A 20,257-nucleotide genomic window follows, 5' to 3' on the forward strand; every position below is an offset into this window, starting at 1 on the left:
AGTATATACCTCCGCGAGGAAATTTCAACAGCACGGCGACGGTACGCGCTACGCGAGTGGCCGGTGCAATTAATCTCGCAGATAATGAAAGTCTCGCTGCTCTTGTCGCTCGCAATCGGCGGCGTAATGATCCCCGCGCGGATCGGGGGGTATCGGCCCGCGTCCGCGTCGCCGAGGTTCTCGCGAGCGGGAGATGCGCGCGCGGAGATCGGCTGAATTTACGGCTCGACCGCGCGAATGTAAATCTGTAGAGGAATTAGTAGGAGACGTCGTAAACGGGTAATTTGCAAGTACAAGCTCTCGTTACACGCGTGCTCGTGCGCATCGGGTTCGTCGGATCCGATGGGCAACCTTATTATTTACATCATCGGGAGGCGCGCTGAATTGTTAAATCGCGTTCCCACGACGTACATACCGATTTACGATTGACCACGAAGCGAAAACGCGTCCTACGTTACACGCGTAGAGAGACGCATGCTACTCTCGCTCGCGATACCGACTTTGATTCGCACTCTCCGAGAGAGAGAGAGAGAGAGAGAGAGTGCGGCGCCCGTAAATAGCGTCGTTATCGGGACAAGTATTAATGAACCGAACAGTGCCCGAATAGACGTTTCTTTCGCTCCTTTTTTTCTCTCATTTTTAACATACACGATACGGTGTGCTTTATCGCGGATCCCGCGCGCTTTCCCGTATTTTCGCAACGTCGCAGAAACTCACATGCACTCACTGGCCGTGAATGAAAGACAGGCGTGTAACGAACGACCGTTCGCCAACAAACGAGACGAGACGAGGCGAGGCGAGGCGAGGCGAGGCGAGGCGAGGCGAGGAGAGACTCGAATTATTATTCGCGATTACCGTGTCGTTAACGCGCCGTTTTTCTCCCGCGGCGGCGACTCGCCCCGACTCTCGTCGAATGACGGGATAAAGCTGCGCGTATACGCGCATAATCCTGTTTTATAGAAAACTCGGAGCATTCCGGATTCAGCGCGAGAGGGGCGGTCGTGGCCAGGACTTTGGTATTCAGGAAAGCGCGCAGCGTTCGTAGGAAGTCTGCTACGTGACGGCGATGTCAACCCGAAGCGAAGAAACGAGATAAATGACGATGAAAGAGGCCAAAAAGAAGAGAAAGGAAAGAAAGAAACGGGGAAAGAAGAGAGCCTCTGCTGAGCCGGAGAGAAAGGAACGACGATGCGACGCGCGACGCGACGCGACGCGGCCGTTCCGCCTCTCGCATATGTAATACGTCCTTAAGGAATCTCTCAACCGACCGATGCATCGCATTCCTGCCACGACGACTCCCTGCACGGGAAACAATTAAAAGCCGCGAAAATACGCGTCGCTCTCACGCTTTGGAGTCATCGGTTATCACGCTCGAGTCCGGATCCGGATCCGGATCCGGATGCGCCTTTCGCCTGAAAATATCCGACGCGTCGGCTCACTCGAAGCAGCAATAAAAATCGGTGACTCTTGTCACTCGAGGAAATTCTGGGAGCAGCTCGTGTCGTATCTCCGGCAAAATTTCGTCGAGCTCGACACCGCAATTCTCGATCTCGGTTGGCGGATCAAACGACGCGACGCTGCTCGTTCTCATCGAGAGTTCGCAGTCGTCTATCATCAGGTGGAGGACTCCGGCGGCGATCGGCGGCGATCGGCGGCGATTAAAGAGAGAGAACGCTCGAGCGTTCTTTTCCTGCGGAAAGCCGTTACCGATCACGCGCTCGTTTCGACATTTCAGAACTCCACGCAGGTAGGTTAATGTTGTAAACGTGTTCTCTCAGCGAACCCCGGGCCCCGCTTCGACGAGCTCTCTCGACGACGCCCGCCGGCGAGACGAAGAGACGCCAGCGGCCATGACAGACTGCTGTGGCATTCGAGCGGCGAGTGAAAAGAAACTCTAGTTTCTCTGGACTGCACCGGCGAGAGCGTGAAAACGCATCAAATGGACGGCTGATAATTTCGGAGGCGAAGTGACGTCACCGACGACGCCAACGAGGGTTGCTTGCTACATTATGACAAGAAGGGACCATTTGACCCCACTCATTGTTTCTAATCCCACAATAAATTGAAGCAGCTGTACCGGCAATTGATACAAATTTATGTACAGTCCGGCTCATAAGGCGCAGATCTTACCCGCTGCGACGGCGCTACGACTTGGTCGCGCGCGCCTCGCTCGCTCATCAAATTGTATTCCGTTCTGTATTTTACAAGTGCAAATCTTCCCTTCGATTGCGATGAGTCACGAGCTATTGAGAGCAATATAAACATCGTAGTCGGCGAAATGAGAGACGCGAATCACAATCGTGTCGATATCGCGACGGAAATCAGTCAAATCGGATTCGGACGCGATTGGCCGGCGAGAGGCGAGAGAGAGAGAGAGAGAGAGAGAGAGAGCGCGTTCGGACGCTCGGATGAAATCGCCGCTCTCATAATACGCACGCAATTAGGCAATAATCTGCATTTACATCCTCAATAACACGAACGCTTCGAGTTGCGACCAGTTAATTCTTTTGCATTGCTTTGCCGACTTGGCAACAGGTGGCCAGAAATGTCGTGCATTTTTTTGCAAAAGCGGCGCACACACTCACACACACACACACACACACACGAGTTTACGAATCCGGAGTCAGCGACCAAGGTTCAAAACACGGACTCTTCATCAATCTCCTTCCAGAACCGTATCGTATTTGCGCTATACTTATATGTCACGTCCACTTTGCGTAATACGATCTGTCTGAAGTTCGAGGACGCGAAATTTGTTATGCGACTTTGCTCACGGCGAGTATATTACCGCTCTCTCGCGGCCGATTTTAAACATTTGCTTCGACGGCCACGTCGAATTTAAAATGGGAGAAAGAGAGATGACCAAAAAATAATCAACTATTTGTTTCGGTTGGTTTCAACGCGACGGTGTCGCAGAGACTTGCGTTCTCCAAACTACCTACTACTGAAAATATCACCCTTGAAAACCCTGAGAAAAAGATTTCTCTGCTGTTATAACGAATGAACGTTTGCTGTTTGATTGAATTGTACGGGGGGGAGGGGGGGGATCAAACAAATCAACAAACCTCAACAATTTACCTCAACAAATCATTAGTCGTTATTACAAATTATTCGTTACCACGACCAAGCGTCATTTGCTGTTCCACATTAACGAATCATTTTTGTTGCGGTTATTGATATTTTGTTAACCCAACAAAAGCTTTTTCTCTCTCAGTGCGGGAAGCGCTAAACATTTCCACGGTACTCTTCCCGTTTTCTCTCCGCAAAGATCACGCTGCGACGCAGCGCGACGCAGCGCGAGCATGAACAGGCTTCGCGCGACAATGAGGCTGCTGCAATGATGCCGTTCCACGGGGAGCGAAGATGGCAGAAAGAATTTGCGGATACCGATGACACGGTACATCACACGGGGCTACGTGGGCGCTGGAGGAATCGGATTTTTGCCGCGGACGTTCGCGTCACTGCGGCCAGTTCCTGGGCCTCCGCCGCGGAGATAAGGCGGATTGACGCGGGCGGGCCGCGCGCGCGATAACATGCGGTCGCTGATTTTTCAGTGGAGTCGCTCGCAAGTTATCGGAGCCAGCCTGACCGGAGGTCAGTCCGGAGCCAGTTCGGAGACAGCGCGCTCTCTCGCAACTCGGAGAGCAACGAGGAGTTGCCTCTCCTCTTCTCCAGCCATGCGCGAAGTAACTCTACGCGCGCTCGTCTTTCTTAGCCCGCCTGTCTGCGAACGCCGACGAGTGCGCGCATCGTCGCTCCTTCGCGTTATAAGAGTAAGAGTTTACACGGTGCCGCGCTTTCATTCGAAAACTTGCGAAAAGGCTTCTTAATTTACCGACAAATTGGTGCTGCTTAAAAGTCCTGCTGGACGATACTTCTTTATATTTATTAATCAATTCACGCCCTCATATAAGCCAGGATAATTTTCATTGTCCGTTTCAAACTTGATCGGCGACTGCCAATTCTTCGAGCGTACAAATCGTTCCCTTTACATATTTAAAAAGATGATCGCCAAAAGTTGCGTACGACCACCATCCGCCTGCCTGAAAATTTCGTCGCCCACGCTAAAAAATCCGGAATCGTCTTAAACGCCTCGCTCGGCTGCGGCCTATTGTTTATTGTCATTCTTCCCGGAACAATTTCAGCGTCGGACAGATTGCGCGCAGTTGCATCCATTATTGCAGGAAGCTTTGTTTGCATGAAACTCTGACGGTTAGTTAATCGCCGAGCCGCGATGACGACACGCGATTTATCGTGCGCGTATAATTATAACCCGCGGTAAAAACGGCGCGCGCAACGCCGACTGCGCGCTCGAGATTGTGTGTGTGTGTGTGTGTGTGTGTGGTGTTATTCAAATTAATTTCGCGATAACTCCCGGACCGCAGATAACCCCCGCAACGGGCGAGATAACCGGCAGTCACGGAAAATCGAGGAAGGCCGTATCTGCCGCGCTCCATCTCTCTCGTATTTATGCGCCTTCTCTTTCATGGAAATTCTAGACTCCGCGCGACTAGAGCGCGGCCCGCGCCTCGCGCGATCCTCGGGCGCGCCCGATAAACGCGATAACCCGATCCGCCGCGCGGCTCACGAGAGCTATTGCTGCGTCGGTTTGCGAAACGCGCGTGGAAAATTGCGCGCGGACTGCGAAAAAAAAACGTCGCACCGTGTTATCGGCGCAACGGGAGAGCAACACTATCGTTATCTCGCGCGCGCGCGCGCGTTTTCTTCATTCGCAGCTACCTCCCCGGGTGTGCTGCCGGATTGACGCGCGTGCACGTCGTGCACGCGTCGGAAAAGCGCCTTTGCAGGTAGGAGAGGCCAGCGAGCTAATGCGATGACAATACAATACAATGTAACGAACAATGATAATAATAAAATAAATAATAACAATGATAGTAACGTAACGAACAGTGCAATATACATCAATGATGTAACTTTTCGTTCAACGCAGCGACAAACGCTGCGCTCGACACGATGCCGTGAAAATGTCCACAATTCTCCCGAGATTAGCCATTTTTCTTCCCCCCCTCTCTCTCTCTCACTCTCTCTCTCACTCACTCTCTTAGTGTATAAATAGACGGAGATCTATCCTAGAATGCGCGGGTCTACTCGAAATCGTGGCTATTTCCGAGGCTCTCGAGCCGAGTCGTGCAGCGCGCGTTGCGTCGCGGCGAATCGAGATTCCGAAAGTTTCTCGTCGCATAAGTACACGTCCGCAGCCGCGATATATCGGCTAGCTGATAATACGTAGCAAGCGGATTCGCTGGAGGTTCGGGTCAATGCACAATGTAAAACAAGTCGGCTATCCGAAATATCCACACGGCTCGAGCCGAGCCCCGCGGGATCCGGGGGCGCTCAGTCGTCGCGCGTCGCGCAGCAAAACGACAGACATTATCGCGATAGTTACCTGCAATCTCCACGAGACCGACGCAACAGTCGGGCCAGGATTCGAAACGAAGAAAATCACTAGTCGGCGCGGATTCTGCGCGATCCGCGATATTTCGAAGGCGGCGGTAATCGTGGGAAGAGGGTCGCCATCGCGAGGGAAACGAGTTCACGCGGTCGCTTCGCCTCATCCCAGGGCGAGAAAATTAATTAACCCGCCGTCATAATTTCACGGAGAAACCGTGCTGGCGATCCGAGCAGCACGGCACGGCACGGCACGGCGCGGCGCGGCGCGGCGCGGCACAGCACACCGAACCGCCGCCGCTGCAATGTCGTGTCACGCGCGAATCGCTCCTACGCGCTTCAGCCGGCCTTACGCAACTCTTGCGGGAGGCGGGATGAAAGTGCGAGAGAGAGAGAGAGAGAGAGAGAGAGAGTTTATCAATGGTCGTTGTGCTTGCGGCGCGCGGCGGAGAGCGCACCTCTCGCTCTCGCGAGAGCGAGATTATCGCGCGCGCGCGCGCGCGTGCACGAGAAAGGCGGGCACCTTTGATCCGGGCGTTTCATCTCTCCGCAGAGGCCCCCCGCGCGACTCGCCTCGCGGTATTTATACGTGAAAGCCTGCCCAAAGTTCGCCTCTGCTTTAACCTCGGGACTCGTTTTTCTGATGCCTCGTACTCGCGCGGCGCGTCAACGTCGGCGGCAGAGTGACGCGCCTAGAGAGTGACGGGGACACGGCTATGCGGATCTCCTATGCGGGCGCCGATTCCGCGTCTCGCGTTCGTTATTTACCCCGCGGTGAAATCACGGCGCGACTCTGATCAGCGCTGTCAACGCAAATCGGCCATTTCTCTATCCGGCTACTCTGCTGTCCAAATTGGCGGATACTCCGCCCGAGGGAGTAATCGGGAATAAAAATTCTTTCAACGGAATCTTTCTTATCCTTTCTATGCGTGCGGAGATCTTTTCTTCGTCAGTCGGCGCGTGAAAGTTTCGGGACGAGCAAAAACGCGTTTCGCACTTTGCTTCGACATATCCCGACGTAAAGACGGAGTATTCCAAGAGGCATCTAATTCCCGTTGGCCTTCGTCTACCGAATGGAACTCGAGGAGGAGAAAAATAAGGAAAGAAAAACTCTCTAACGATAAGAACGAACAAACAATCGGGCATTCCGGTTGTTTCTCGACGCCATGAATTCCGATCAAATCCGATACGGCATCATCTTTTCATTCATGCTACCGGATACACGAAATAAGCCGGGAAACAAATTTCTATGCGCGTTATCTCGAAAGATAGGCCGGTCAAGATAAAATGCAATCCGTCCGTGTATATCGGTTTATGAATGACGCAAGTTTCTTCGTTCCAGATAGAACGTAATCGGCGTAATCGGATATGCACGACAGCGACGCGATGCTGATTATGCTGTGGGAGAAAGATCGGGACGCGCTATTAACGGTAAACAGCCGTTTCCACTTGAATACGCTCGGTTTCACGGGCGAGCATTTGAAATTCAAGCTATCCCGCTATTTCTCTATGCCAATTAAATCAAATCGCTCGGGAAAAGGTCGTCGAACCTTTCGCGGCCCTTACGAGAGAGAGAGAGAGAGAGAGAGAGATGCTGCTGGCGAAATGTATGCGGAATATACTTAACATCTTGAGCGATACACCGCATATAATTGACTCAGTTTTATCTCCCTTTATTTGACCCCGGCGAGACTTTATATTTATAGAGACATTTTTCTGGTTCTTCGCTCGCTCGCGCCACTTTCTCTCTCTCTCTCTCTCTCTCTCTCTCTCTCTCTCTCTCTCTCCCCCCCTCTCTCTCTCTCTCTCTCTCTCCGCTTTGGAGCGAAAATTCGGCAAATTCTGCGGGATTATTTAGCTTCGTTTCGGATCGCGCGACCAAAGCTCGTCCGTGATTTTGCACAAGGCAACAGTCGCAAATGGAAAAGGACGGAACGACCGCTGAAATATTTTTCGACCACGTTCGCGCGCGGCCCCGCGAGCAACGAAAGCTCGTCGGTCCCGACAGCGAGCGATCCTCCCCGTGCGCGCAGAGGAGGAATAAATTGAAAGGATCTAACTGGCAGCGGTCGAGGATCGATGCTTGTGGAACAAGCGAGCCACTCTGTGAAGTGAGAACGAGATGAATGACTTGGCTGCGAACTGGTCTGGTCGGGTTGTTCGAGTGTCTATCTGTATATTGTGCCGAGTCGGAAGTATCGAAGCGTGGCTGTTGCTGCCGCGCGCGCGAGACGACAGAGAGAAAGAGAGAGAGAGAGAGAGAGAGAGAGAGAGGAGAGAGAGGAGAGAGAAAGAGAAAGAGAGAGCGAGAGCGAGAGAGAGAGAGAGAGAGACGTGGAAACTCAAGCTTGGCTCGCGCAAAAGGCGACACGTTCCAGCAGGAAGCGCTTAATATGAAATAAACTCCCGTGCGCAAAAAGCAAATCCGCGCGCGCGATGTGCAAATCCGTATCGAATATCGGGAAGTCAGAAGCTGAATTCGAATAAATTCTCGCGCCAGCGACGGCTACGGGAGAGCCTCGCGCGGCGGAAAGGTCAGACGACGATACGTGCGATTACGTATGGGACTTAATCGAGCTGCGCGCTTATTTTATCGACGATTCGTTGCGACCTTCCGCGCGCCGAACTAACTATTAACCTCCACGGATGGAGCAGCGAGATGTTGAACCTCGCCTCGTGTTTATCTCAATGTTACGGCCGTTGCGCGCTACGTTGCGAATGTCGTATGTGAGATGTCGGTCTTCTTCGAGTGTCTTGTCGACGACCGACAAGATGGCGTGGATGGAGTACCTTTCGGAGAATAGGAAACACCGTTCGCACGCTCGCCAATTAATTCCGAAAGCGACGTACTCTCGAACTCGCGCCAGATTCTTATCCCGCGACGAGCGACAAAAGCTGTTATCACCAAGTTGCTCGCTAGAGCGATCGCGCGCGCAGCAAGATGGAGAACACTGTTGAAAGAGCACAGTCCACCCCTTTCCTCTGATAGCGGAACAAAGAAAATGCACAAGCGCGGCGGCGATAGCAAAGTGACTTTCAACTTGGCGCGCGCGACTCTCCGACTCTCGGCGTGTCGCCCTTTCTCTTTCTTCTCGATTGCCATGTGCCGAGATGCGAGAGGCGAATTCATCGTGATAACGCGCAATTTTTTTCACCTTACCGCCCCAACGTACCGGTGCCAAGTAACGGTGTATCGAGTATCGCTCTCAGTATCGTTTCAGGACGAAGCAAGCTCGCCTGAGAGGCGGACCATTTCCCTCGAGATAGTAAATCGCGTGCGGCGCGTGGGGCTTTTAGCCTCGCGTAAGCTCCGATTTTTCCGGACTTTGCAAGCTCCATCCGGTCGCTCGCAGTCGTAAAATTCACGGTTTCGCTTTCCGCCTCTCAACTGCGCCTCGCAAGCGCACCGCGACCGAGTGTGCGAGTGTAAAAAGCGAACGAGGGGGGACGGGGCGGCGGGGGAAAGAGGGACAAGGGAAAAAGCGCTTTCGTGGGAGCCGCCGCCGTCCGGGGCGGCGCGGCGCGGCGTCTGAGAAACACTGCGCCGCTCGCAGCAACCAATGGACCAGACCCACACGCGCGTTCCCGCCCGCACACACTCGCACGAAACACATGCTCTCATGCGCGCGAGATCCGTAATTCCAAGAAGCGTACAGTCATCGGAAAAAGTGAAGGGAGCCCCGGGGCGGGGGATGTTGGAAGTGCGCGCATTACCAGTTGGGCATATTCGTCAAGCAAAGTTCCTTGACATCGCCGCCGCGGTCGCGGACGAACGCGGACCAGAGCGGTCCGCTCCGTTCGGACCGATTCGCGCGAAAAAGGAAACGCGCCGTCGGCGTCGCGCGCGGATTTCCCAATTGTCTCACCGTCCAGAGGATCGACGCGCGCTTTCGACCGGCTGTTTCCCATATTTGGCCACGCTTTCCGCCCGTCGGCGCGATCGGGACACTCCGTCCGTCCAACAATACACGCGACTCGTCTCTTCTACGTTCTCATTAATTGGAAATGGCGCGAAAGCGAGAGCGAGACCCGAGCAATTTGCTCTCGCCGGATGAGGGTCATTTACTCGCGAACGTCGTTTTCTAACCCCCACGATTAGGGGGTGGCTGCTTCCTCGAGATCTCAGTCCTAGAGGAAACTCCGTTTTCCAAAACGCCCTCGGTCGCTCTCAGTCGGATATGCGCATGATCGTCTCGTATCGGCGCGAAATCAAGATCGAGATCGCCGCGCGCGCGCGCGGTTGCGCGTTAGAGGAAGGATACTTACGATCGAACAAGTCGGTCCTGTTTCCCGAGAGAGCCGATGAACACCTTCGGCTCTCCGCTCTACGTGCACAGCCGAGGCCCGAGGCTCGTCGTCGTCCGTTCGACGACGACGACGACGACGACGCTTCCTTCTCCTTTTTGCTTTATTTCCGTGTCCGTTAGCATGAAAGAAGCATATTCATGAAAGATTTTTTTTTTTCATGTCGACGACCCCGCGCGCAACCGTATAGGGACGCGTCGAAGGAAGAGACAAGGGGCCGCTTGTGCCGTTCGTGTGACGTGCACGAACCGGATGACTTCTCGAAGGGCTCTCGGCATCGTCATTTTCCAAACAGCGCCTATTTGCATCCCGATAAGCCCATTCGATACACACCGTCTCGTACGAGAATCATAATGCGTCGCTCTATGCATTTTTTCCTGACACTCGTCCGAGCGACGGGAAAAGCCGTCTGTGTACGAGAGAAAGACGCGCGACGTTTCGACAATTTTCGCGCTCTCAGACTGATTATTTATTTATTTATTAATAATAATATACGAGCCTGGACCCCCTTTGGTGTACAATAATTAAGACAATGGTATAACGAACGAGAAGATTTTCATACGATAGAAAGGGAGGCGAAGAGAAGAGAGGAAGAAAGAAAGAAAGAAAAAAGGAAAGAAAAAGAAGATAGAAATTATGATCGAATATCGCGCGACAAGAACAATGGTATTGTGACTTAACCTTTAGTGCCGATTGGATGATAAATCGAAGAATTATATGAACGCAGATAAATCGATAAATCGTTATCGTATCCCTAGATAACGAACAGATTAGACAAGTTCTCTTCGAGACGGATTTCGGGGGTCCTCGAATGGGACGACCGATAAATCCGAATTTAGACCATCTGCTGTGTAATATGTACTTTAATATAACGCCGTAAAGCTCGCGGCACTTGCTGATAATATGTTGCCAAAGACGTTTACCCTAGGATTAAACTAGTCGAGCGAGAGAAGATGAAGTCTCTCGACGAGTCTTGGTGCATGGATGGCGCAGGCTCGAGTAATCTAACGTGCGTCATCGTGTTGGCGAGCTTTGAGAAGGCGAGAGATTAAAAGCACGATTAAAAAAGAAATTCAAATAGCGTGTCGTTCGCCCCTCTCCCCCCCCCCACCCGCCCCAGGCTTGTGCTTATCTTGTTTAACTGCGTGTGGTTGCGAAGACACAACAGCGCGCCGCCCGGCAGCTAACCGCAGCTATCGCCTTCAATAACAAACGCTTCGGGTAAACGGCGATCTTGTTATTAGACGACCGTTGTCGTTAGCGCGAAATAATCCGCTTGCGCGATACTCGCGGATACTGTTGCTGCGTGAGAGCGGGATCGCGCGATTGCGACATCGAGAACGACCAACGGCAAGTGCAAACTCTAAATTTCTCCGAGGGAAATTCGAGAAACTCGAAAAGTGGACTGACAGCAGCCGAGTCGCTCAAAACCGAGAGAGAGAGAGAGAGAGAGAGAGAGAGAGAGACTTTTCAGTCAGATGGGGTGAATTCTTCCATTCTGAATCACTCGACGACGAATATTTTCAACGTCACGTCACTTGCTCACCGTTACCGAAACAAATTCACACTAGTCGCGACCGAACCGTTCTCACACGAGTGAGTTAAAAATCCACTCCGTGTTTACGGGCAAACATTTACCGTCGTCGTTGTGACGAGCGGCGTTGCTATTTTCATCGTCGTTTCCAGCGAATCCTCGCACGTTTTCAGGAAATTCAGAAGGAATACGCGACCATCACGCGCGCGCGTTTGTGCCACAGGAGATGGTACCATATCGTTGCAGCACCGCTTGATTTGCCCGCCAATCTGGCCTAAACATGGATGAGCATCGTGACCTGCCGACTTTTCCTCCGATCGCGATTAAGGCCATCACACACACACACACACACACACACACACAAATGAACGTAAGCAGTAAAGAAACTGACCAATCACAATCAATTATTCTCGTAAATTTAAAAATGGCATCCTTAAATCCTTAGATTTCGTGATTGGTCGATTTGCTCACTGCTTACGTCTTACTGCTTAAGTTCGTTTGTGCGTGATGGCCTTTACACTGCAAACCCGAGTATGTTATTTTGACGCGTACAAGCTGAAGCCTTCTATCCCCTTTTTACGCGTATCTTGTCTTAAACGTCGTCTAACACGTCGTTTAACGCATTAACGTCGTTAAACGCATTAAATTTCGATATAAATCGAAATGCGTCAAATGATGACGTGATTCCAGACACGACAAAGCCACACGTGAAGAAAGCTTACATGTGTCAAAAATAACATACTCGGGTTTGCAGTGTACGGAGAAGATCATTCATTTATCGCGCATTCGCGCGTCAGCACTTTGCGCGATCTGCGGAATCGACTGCAGCTTACGCTAAACAGGTCTTGAGCGCATCGACTTGAACGCGCAGAATTCGCGCGTATAAAAAGCAGGAACGGCAAAAGTCATCACGCCCCGCCGCGCGTGCGCTTCGCTTCGCTTCCGCGAGCGTTTCTTCGCGCCTGGCGCGTTTTATCACGTTTTACGTACGCATTTCACCGTCGCGAATATATCGGATGAGCGGTTTATGATGTGTATTCAATGATATCTCGACACGTGACTCGCATACGAGATATCTAGGTGGAAAGTGAAACGCGCGGGACACGAGTTCGTCGTCGAGTTCGCCTTGAGAATGCCACGAAGATATTTGCACCGTCGAAAATATCACTGAACGAGAGAGACTGCGACAAGAGAGGACGACTGCGATGGGGCGATTAATTAGGGTGAGACACCAAGTTAAATTTAACGTTAAATTTACGCTGAACATTGAAGCTTGAAACGGCAAGGAGAAAATGCCACTTTACTTTTAATCGGTGTCAGGCGCGGCATAAATTTAACACTCACATTTTATGGGTGAAGTAAAGTCGAGAGAGAGAGAGAGAGAGTAAAATTCTGCTTGACGTGTGTCAAATCATGTAAGTATCAATAAGATAGAGGAATGTTACGCTCGCAAAGTCTCTACCTTGACGAGTAAAATTTTGTTTTGTTTTGTCACGAGAGGAAACTCGCGAATGATGTCGTCGGGAAAATCGTCGGCTTCAATGGCGGTGAATGCCAATTAACAGTTACGAATTTCGCTAATTCGCAAAGAACCCACTCGGGTATTAATATTGAAACATCAGTAGATAGCGCGTTCCCCATTTAGCGCGGTCCACTTAGCAGTGAGCTTTTACACGCATCTTAATAAATATTTAGCATTTAACAACGCTCGAGTCCGCTCGTGTTCAGATTATACCAAGAGTTAGTAGCGGCGCGGATAAGAGAGACCGGCTACGTGTGCAGTCATTTCCCTCGTGGTATCGCCAACTTCACAAACGACGTTCCATTAATTTCAGACGGAAGCAAGACCCGAGTGTCGTCGAGTCCGAGCCGAATCGGAGCGACCGCGCTGCATTTTCGCCATCTTCGACCGAGTCTTCCTCGGAAAGTAGAAACAGCCTACGCCCGAGAGGATCGTCGACCCGGGCCGGCAATTAAGAACGAAGTAGACCACCACATGCGAAGAGTTCGACCTGCGGTTTCACGTGCTTGCGAGTCCATCGCATCGGCGAACAAAGGAACGAATCTGTTTTGCCGAACGACCATATGCGAGCGATATATACCTGCATGCTCGTAACGGACACGCAGTTTGTACGTATGTGGGAGAGGGAGAGACGAGAAAGAGAGGGACAGACGAGAAGAGAGAGAGAGAGAGAGAGAGAGGGACTTTACGATGTATATAATACGCGCGTTGGCACGTTGGCACACGTGGTCCGCGACATTGGCATCATTGACGAACAAAGAGAGCGCGATAGTTTCGGCTCTGGTCGCTCCTGGTCGGCCGCGCGGCCGGAAGTCATCGTATCCTTCCGCCGACGTTGTGAACTTTCGCCTCGAGACCCTGACTGAGGTGAATTCTCTAATGAGATACGATTAAAGACTAAAAAATACGCGGTTGCGCAGCTTCTGCTCGCGCATCCGTCGTCAAGGAGAGTCAAGATGCCTCGAGTCCGTGCGCAACGACGAGTAAGGCTGCAGCATTCACACTATCCGATAGCGGCAGCAGACGACGACCCCGCCGCCGCCAGTCTCCCGCGTCATAAGGTTCTCGAATGGTCTGCCGCCGTTCGGACGGACGAATCTCCAGTTCCTGCTTCTTTGTCTGCCTTGTCTTGACAAATTTTACCATGTGAAACAGGAAAGTTCCGTTTTATTTTTTTCAGAGTTCTATTCCGAATCAAGAAATATAGCCGGATTTTGCCTTTTTCTTTTCAAAGAGAACCCGAGGGGTGCTGCCGAAAAGGATCTTTTTCAGCATAAAAGTTTCACCGAAGGCAACGGCGAGCGTCCGTCGTCTCGGTCCACGCGAAACTACTTTCTGAAGCTCGGCTGGCTCCCCGCACCTCGCCCAGCGCACAACGTGTTGCCTTTCGGCAACCAGTCCGACATAAACTTGACTTTTCGTTTAATATTCCCGAGAGAGAGAGAGAGAGGAAAAACTAGATATGTTAATACCCGAGATTAGTACGGTGCTCTTTTTTCTGCTATCTATCTATCTATAAGGCTAACGCGCGGCGCGCGCGACGTCGCGTCGCTCGGCCGGGTACCTCAAAATCCGATCCTGTTGCCGACTCTCCCGCCGCTCGATTAATGCACAAGACTCATGCACAAGAAGAGTGCAACGCCAAGACGAGCCGCGTGGTGCAGCAGCTGAAACGACCGGCTTTTTCTCCCGCGATGATGTCACATATCTGCCATAATCGCGGGCCTCCCTTTCTCTCTTCAGCCGCGGCTGAAGAAGAGAGAAAAAGGAAGAAAGAAGAGGAGAAGCGAGGGAGGGCCTCTGGTCTATCTACCGCTGTTCTTCCTTCTTCTCTCCCTCTTTCTTCCTTCGCTCTCGCCCTCGCGCCATTTTCCCTCCCGCCAACACGGTTGCAACACGTTTCTTCGATTCTCCGCGCGTTTTTGTCCTCGACCCGACAAATCGTTACTGCTAAAATTATACGAAGCCGCGTTGGGGTGTAACCGTCACGCACAACTCGACCTTTTCCCGTAGTGAAGTCTATGCTCCGGGGCTTAGGGGGCTCTCGATTCTCCTTACAACGGGCGATGCCCGTCCGAGCTACGTCCGACTCGGGATTCTTCTTTCGATGAAACGTCGCGATGTTTCATGAGACCGATCGCGTGCACTCGCGATTTCATGCAGTCGGCCAAGTTGACCCGAGCGGCCGTGTAAATTGAATTCGCGCAAGGTCGATGTCGCCAATCCAACGGGTCTCGTGTTTGGAGGATCATCTCAGTCCGAAGCGCTGTTCGGCGCAACACACACACACACACATACAGACACAGTCTCGTGGCCGACGATTTTCAAGGCGCGAAAACGCGCGCGACAACGATCAAACACAAACTCGTCTCGCGTATCGATGATCGACAATTGACGGGTGCGTCGATGCGGAACGTTACGCCGCGGCGAGTTTCGCCGCAAGTAAGTCGTAACGAGAACCGCGAGCAACGTCAAAGACACGCTTCTCTCAGTTTACCGACAGTTAACCGTGACGTTGTGGGCAAACGAGTCAGTCGATCGAGAATAGGCGCACAGGATCCACAGCCGTTCGTCCGTCCATCCGTCCGTCCATCCATCCGTCCATCCATCCGTCCATCCGTCTATCCGTCTGTCTGTCCACCGGCGGGAGACCGGGTCTTAGAAACGCGGAAAAACTCGTTCCTCTAACGAACAAGCATTCTCTCTCTCTCTCTCTCTCTCTCTCTCTCTCTCTCTCTCTCTCTCTCTCTCTCTCTCCCCCCCCCTCCTCCTCCCTCTTTCATTCTCCCGACCTCCCCCTCTCCGCCGCCGGCGATCGCTTCCGTGTTTCGTTTCTCCGGCATCGGGGGGAAATCGCGACGATCGCGACTTTCTTCGGGGATTACAGCTTCCGCGAGGGAATTATCGCTCGCGATAAGAAGCGAACGATCGCGGTCGGCGCGGCGACAGCGGCCGATGCGTTACACGCGCGGCACATATAATTTGTGGTGTTCTGGATTATTAAAGTATCATTATCATTATGCAGATGCGAGTTAGAGTATCGAGTGGCACTTTCCAGCGAATTAAACATGTTTCCCTCGCCTGCGCAACCTGCTTACGCTTACGTCGCATTTATTAAGTGTGCGCGAGTTGATTCGGTGCACACCCTTGCACACTTAACGCCTTGTATAACTCTGGCTCAAATTACAATTTTTCCCCGTCCTGTGGTGATTTGAAACTGCCAACTGCAAGCACTGTAAGAAGCAGCTGTAACAGTTGACACCGTAACTGTCGACATAAATGAAGCTGAATCATGAAGCAGCAATGAACAAGCAATGACGGCGGTCAAAAAGCAACGTTCTCGCCTTCTTGAATTGAAAAAAATGCTGCTGAAGTTACACGGAAATGATTTGTTCCGCTCTGAGTAAAGTGACGCTGTGACGTATGAGACAATGGTACAAAAAATGGTAGACCAGAAGTTTCGGAATGGAGATTTTGATCTTTCGAACTCTTTTGTTGGCCCCCGACGCACGACGATATTGTTTACCGGTCATTGAATAATCTGTCGTCGCAGCTTCCCTCGCGATCAATCACACCGGCCGCCGCTTCGGAAAGACGAATTCTTTCGGGGAAAAGACGAGACGGGGAGAATTAATCGAGTCGGGGCAGTTCCGACCCCGAGATGTCAGTATCGAAACGCAATGCGAGTGTAGCGTGAGTAATTTCTTCCGTTTCGAGGTGAACACGCTGTAACTTGCGCAACTCGCGTACGTGAGTATTTTTCGACGATTCGATGAGATAGCGGGTATCCGTCTGCGAGCGTACAGCGTGCGTCTATCCTGCAGTCGTAAGTCTAGGTTTTACGGAACCTAGGAAGATCTCGCGCAACGATACGAGGCAAAGAGCGCGCTTCGCGATTCGACTCGGCTCTCACATATTTATATTACACACGCGGCGACTATTATTACAGCAATATCGTCGACGATCGGCTGCCAGTAACGAACAGCATCGCGTTTAACAATGACTCGAGAGTCGAGAGTGACACATCACGCTCGATCGTCCATCATCGACGTTTACGTCTACGTCTTACCGCGCGCGGACGTCTCAGCGCGGACGACGGCGAACGATAAAGTTCCGAGGAAAGCGTCCCGAGGCGGGACAAAACACTCGACTCTGTTTTTCTCCCGCGACAGCCCAGCTGCGCGTTGTGCAACTGCGTGGTGTGCGGCAAGTGCGAGGAGTCGGTTCTCATTTTTATCAACGAGCTCGACGACGCTCGACGACACGTCTCTCTCCCCGCGTATCGCCGCGCAGCAGCTTTCGATCGTCAGCCGATCGATCGAGCCCCTTTTCAGATTCACCGCGTGTCCAGGGTGCTCTCTGCTCGGGCGGCTTACTAATAGCGAAATTAATAGCCAATTTGCATGGCGGCGAGGTTGCGTGAGCGAGTCGACGCGTTAAAAGCTTGCGGCCGCGCTCCGCGATGCATGTAGCGTGCTCGCGCGCGCGCGCGCGCGCGCGGCGGCATTAGCGTATGTACGATTTTGCAAACTGGTTCCTCGGTAGAGCGAACGGGTTTGCTACATCACGCATACGTTTCTCAACGTTTCCTCTTTTTCTTCTTTTTCCGTTTTTTCTTCCTTCTTTTTTTCTCACCGGCAGAGCGCGCCGCGCCGCGCCGCGCGCGCACGAGCGAACGAGCGAACGAGCGAGCGAGCGAGAGAGAGAGAGAGAGAGAGAGAGAGAGAGAGAAGAAACGACGCCCGCTCCGATATGGATAATGCGAAAACCGATCGCGTACGCTCTCCTCCAAGGCGCTCACTTTCCTTTTCTCTCGTTTCGCGCCGTTGGCACGTTCGAGATCGCGAACTCTCTCGCGCAGATAATAAAATCAATGAACGAACTGTGGAAATATCTCGCGCAGACGCGCGGGCCTCCTGAAGATTGAGAGCGCGGGACGTCGGAGGAAACGTCGCGAGTGACACCGTTTCCTTACCGTAGATGCCGCGTGCTTCTAAGGCGAAATATAGGAGAGCCGGAGAAAAAACTGGTAAAAAGATAAAAAAAAGAAAAAAAAACAGCGGAAAAAGTTTCAGTAGAGCCGCCTGTTCGAGATCATCTAGACCGATCGAGGCACGACACATTAACTATTAACTAATCTCGATGCAACCTTGAGAATTTATCTTCACTACCAAGACCAGCTGATCTTCAAGGTAGGATTAAAAAGAAAAAGAAAGGGGAAGAGGGGGCAGGAGGAGGAAACGAACGGTGTAATTTAGTAATGTAAATGAGCCAATGCCGGGGTGAAAAAATTCAGATGCAAAACCGAAACCAGCTTCGCTGTCGCCGAGCCATTAGTCATCGGTGACGTCTCCGCGAGGTGCATACATCTTTCCCGTCGCGTATCGCGATAGAATGCCAAGAGATCGCATCCGGGTATGCCGAACAACAATTCCGGGTTATTTTTGCGCCAGTTTCCTGCCGAGCTGGAGGAGTCGCGATCGTTGCGCAATAATGCCGAACCAATCACTCGCAAACACGACGGAGCTATGTCTCTCTCTCTCTCTCTCTCTCTCTCTCTCTACTTTTATATTACTCGGCAGTGTTTAGTGGAGGCATCCTTCCGCATGAATCCCGGTATCCCGTCAGACTAATTAAGACAACGCAATCCGCGACCCGCATGTGAAACCGCCATCTCCGCCTTTATCGTGTCTACAAGCGGCAGGAGCTGTAAAAATTTTCTTGTTACAGATAAAGGAATCTCGCGTGGATCGTTTTATGCCGCCGACCCTGCGCGCGTATACACACGTGCGAAAAGAACGACGCGCGCGGGAACGACGACGGGCAATGTAAACGCGACTCGCTCGTTCCGGCTGGGATGAGACTGTTTACCGATTGGGAGTCCCACGAAACGATAAACTATTTCAAGGGAAACGCGAATATACGTGCATCCACGCTGCATTTTCGCAACGGCCGTTAGCGCCCACCACGACGCGTGCACACACGCACGCACGCACGCACGCACGCACGCACACACACGCACACGCGCGCGCGCGGACACGTACGTAACGGCACAATTATTGTAATTGCGTCTCATGCATAGATAATGCCATTTACTTCGTATGCTTCTCCTCTCACGGATATATAGTCGATTATAATGAAGATCGTTTTGCAATGCTCGTAATCTTCCGATCTCTTCGCCCGTACTACGACGGCACCGTTTCAATGTGTGCGCGCGCGCGCATACACATACGCGCGCACGCACGTTCGCGGCTCTCAAGGTAACGCGCGCCTCGCTCACCGTTTTTGCAGTTTCATTCTCATTCTCATTCTCCGCTCGTCTCTTTTTCGGTTTTAACGTCCCGCGCCGCGACGATATATGCGTCTCTATCTATATGTAACCCTGGAAATTAATTCGTTTTCTCACTTTACCGCAACGCCAACTCAAGCAGGTCCCGGGGTTCTCTCGTGTGCCACAAATTCAACGCGCGTATTTTTCAACGAGAGCGCCTCGTTGAAAGGACAGAAAGGAAGCGCATCACCTTATAGCTTACCTTACGGCTAATAAGACGATTCTTTGAAAGTACGTTTTGGACGTTTACGACGAATTACGTTCGTCTGTTCTTCGCCATTTTACGGTCTCTTCGGTTCGCCTTTTTTCATTATAATGTAATGTCAGAATATAAAATCACCTGATTCAGACGTGTGGTTTTATCTCTCTTTTCAGCCGGTAATTGCGCGTAAGGTCGTCGCATATCCATGCCTTCGGTAAAAATAGTTTCGGCGGCAATCCGGGACTTGTGGAAATTTCATGTCCTAGTTTCTTCGGTTAAGGAAGGAAAAACGAGGGGCCCTTAACGGCGGGCGGGGCTGCCGCCGAGTCGCGTCGCGAGAAACGCATCGAGTGAAACGGCCGGAGATATCGGCGGACGCTCATCGAAAGTATCGAAAGGCGATATTCGGGAGTTTCTGCAGACGGCGCGATGCACACGGGGTGACGACCATGTTTTCATCCGCAAAGCAGAGTGCTTTATTTCGGATGACTCGGCCGGGGGAAAACACATTCGACATCGGTACTCCGCGCGCATTTCGGAAACTTGAATGGACGCCAAAATCCGCGCGCTAAAATAAGCACCGAAAGATAACATTTTTTTTTCTCTCGCGCGTGGACGGAAACGAATATCGCTATTTATAAGCGTCAAACGCATCTTTCCACGTCTTCGATCGCGGCGGTGTGTCCCGCGCGGCTCACCCCCCTCCCCCCCTCCCTGTCGCGCAAATATTTGTGTACGATGTACTTCAACGTAGTAGAAGTAGTCGCACACTTACACCGCTCGGTCTCCGCGCTCCGTCCTTCGGCAATGTGTGTAAATCTCGTTTCCATTCCTCGAGTACTTCTGTCCGTTCCGCGCGCAGAAGAAAGCGAGAGCGTTAAATATACTCGTACGCGCTCGGAATTGTATCCCGATGACCGTGTACGCGCGGTCTTTAATCGCGAGATTCTTCTC

Source organism: Harpegnathos saltator, unplaced genomic scaffold, assembly GCF_003227715.2.
Source record: "Harpegnathos saltator strain DR-91 unplaced genomic scaffold, Hsal_v8.6 scaffold539, whole genome shotgun sequence".
In the NCBI taxonomy this organism is placed as follows: domain Eukaryota; kingdom Metazoa; phylum Arthropoda; class Insecta; order Hymenoptera; family Formicidae; genus Harpegnathos; species Harpegnathos saltator.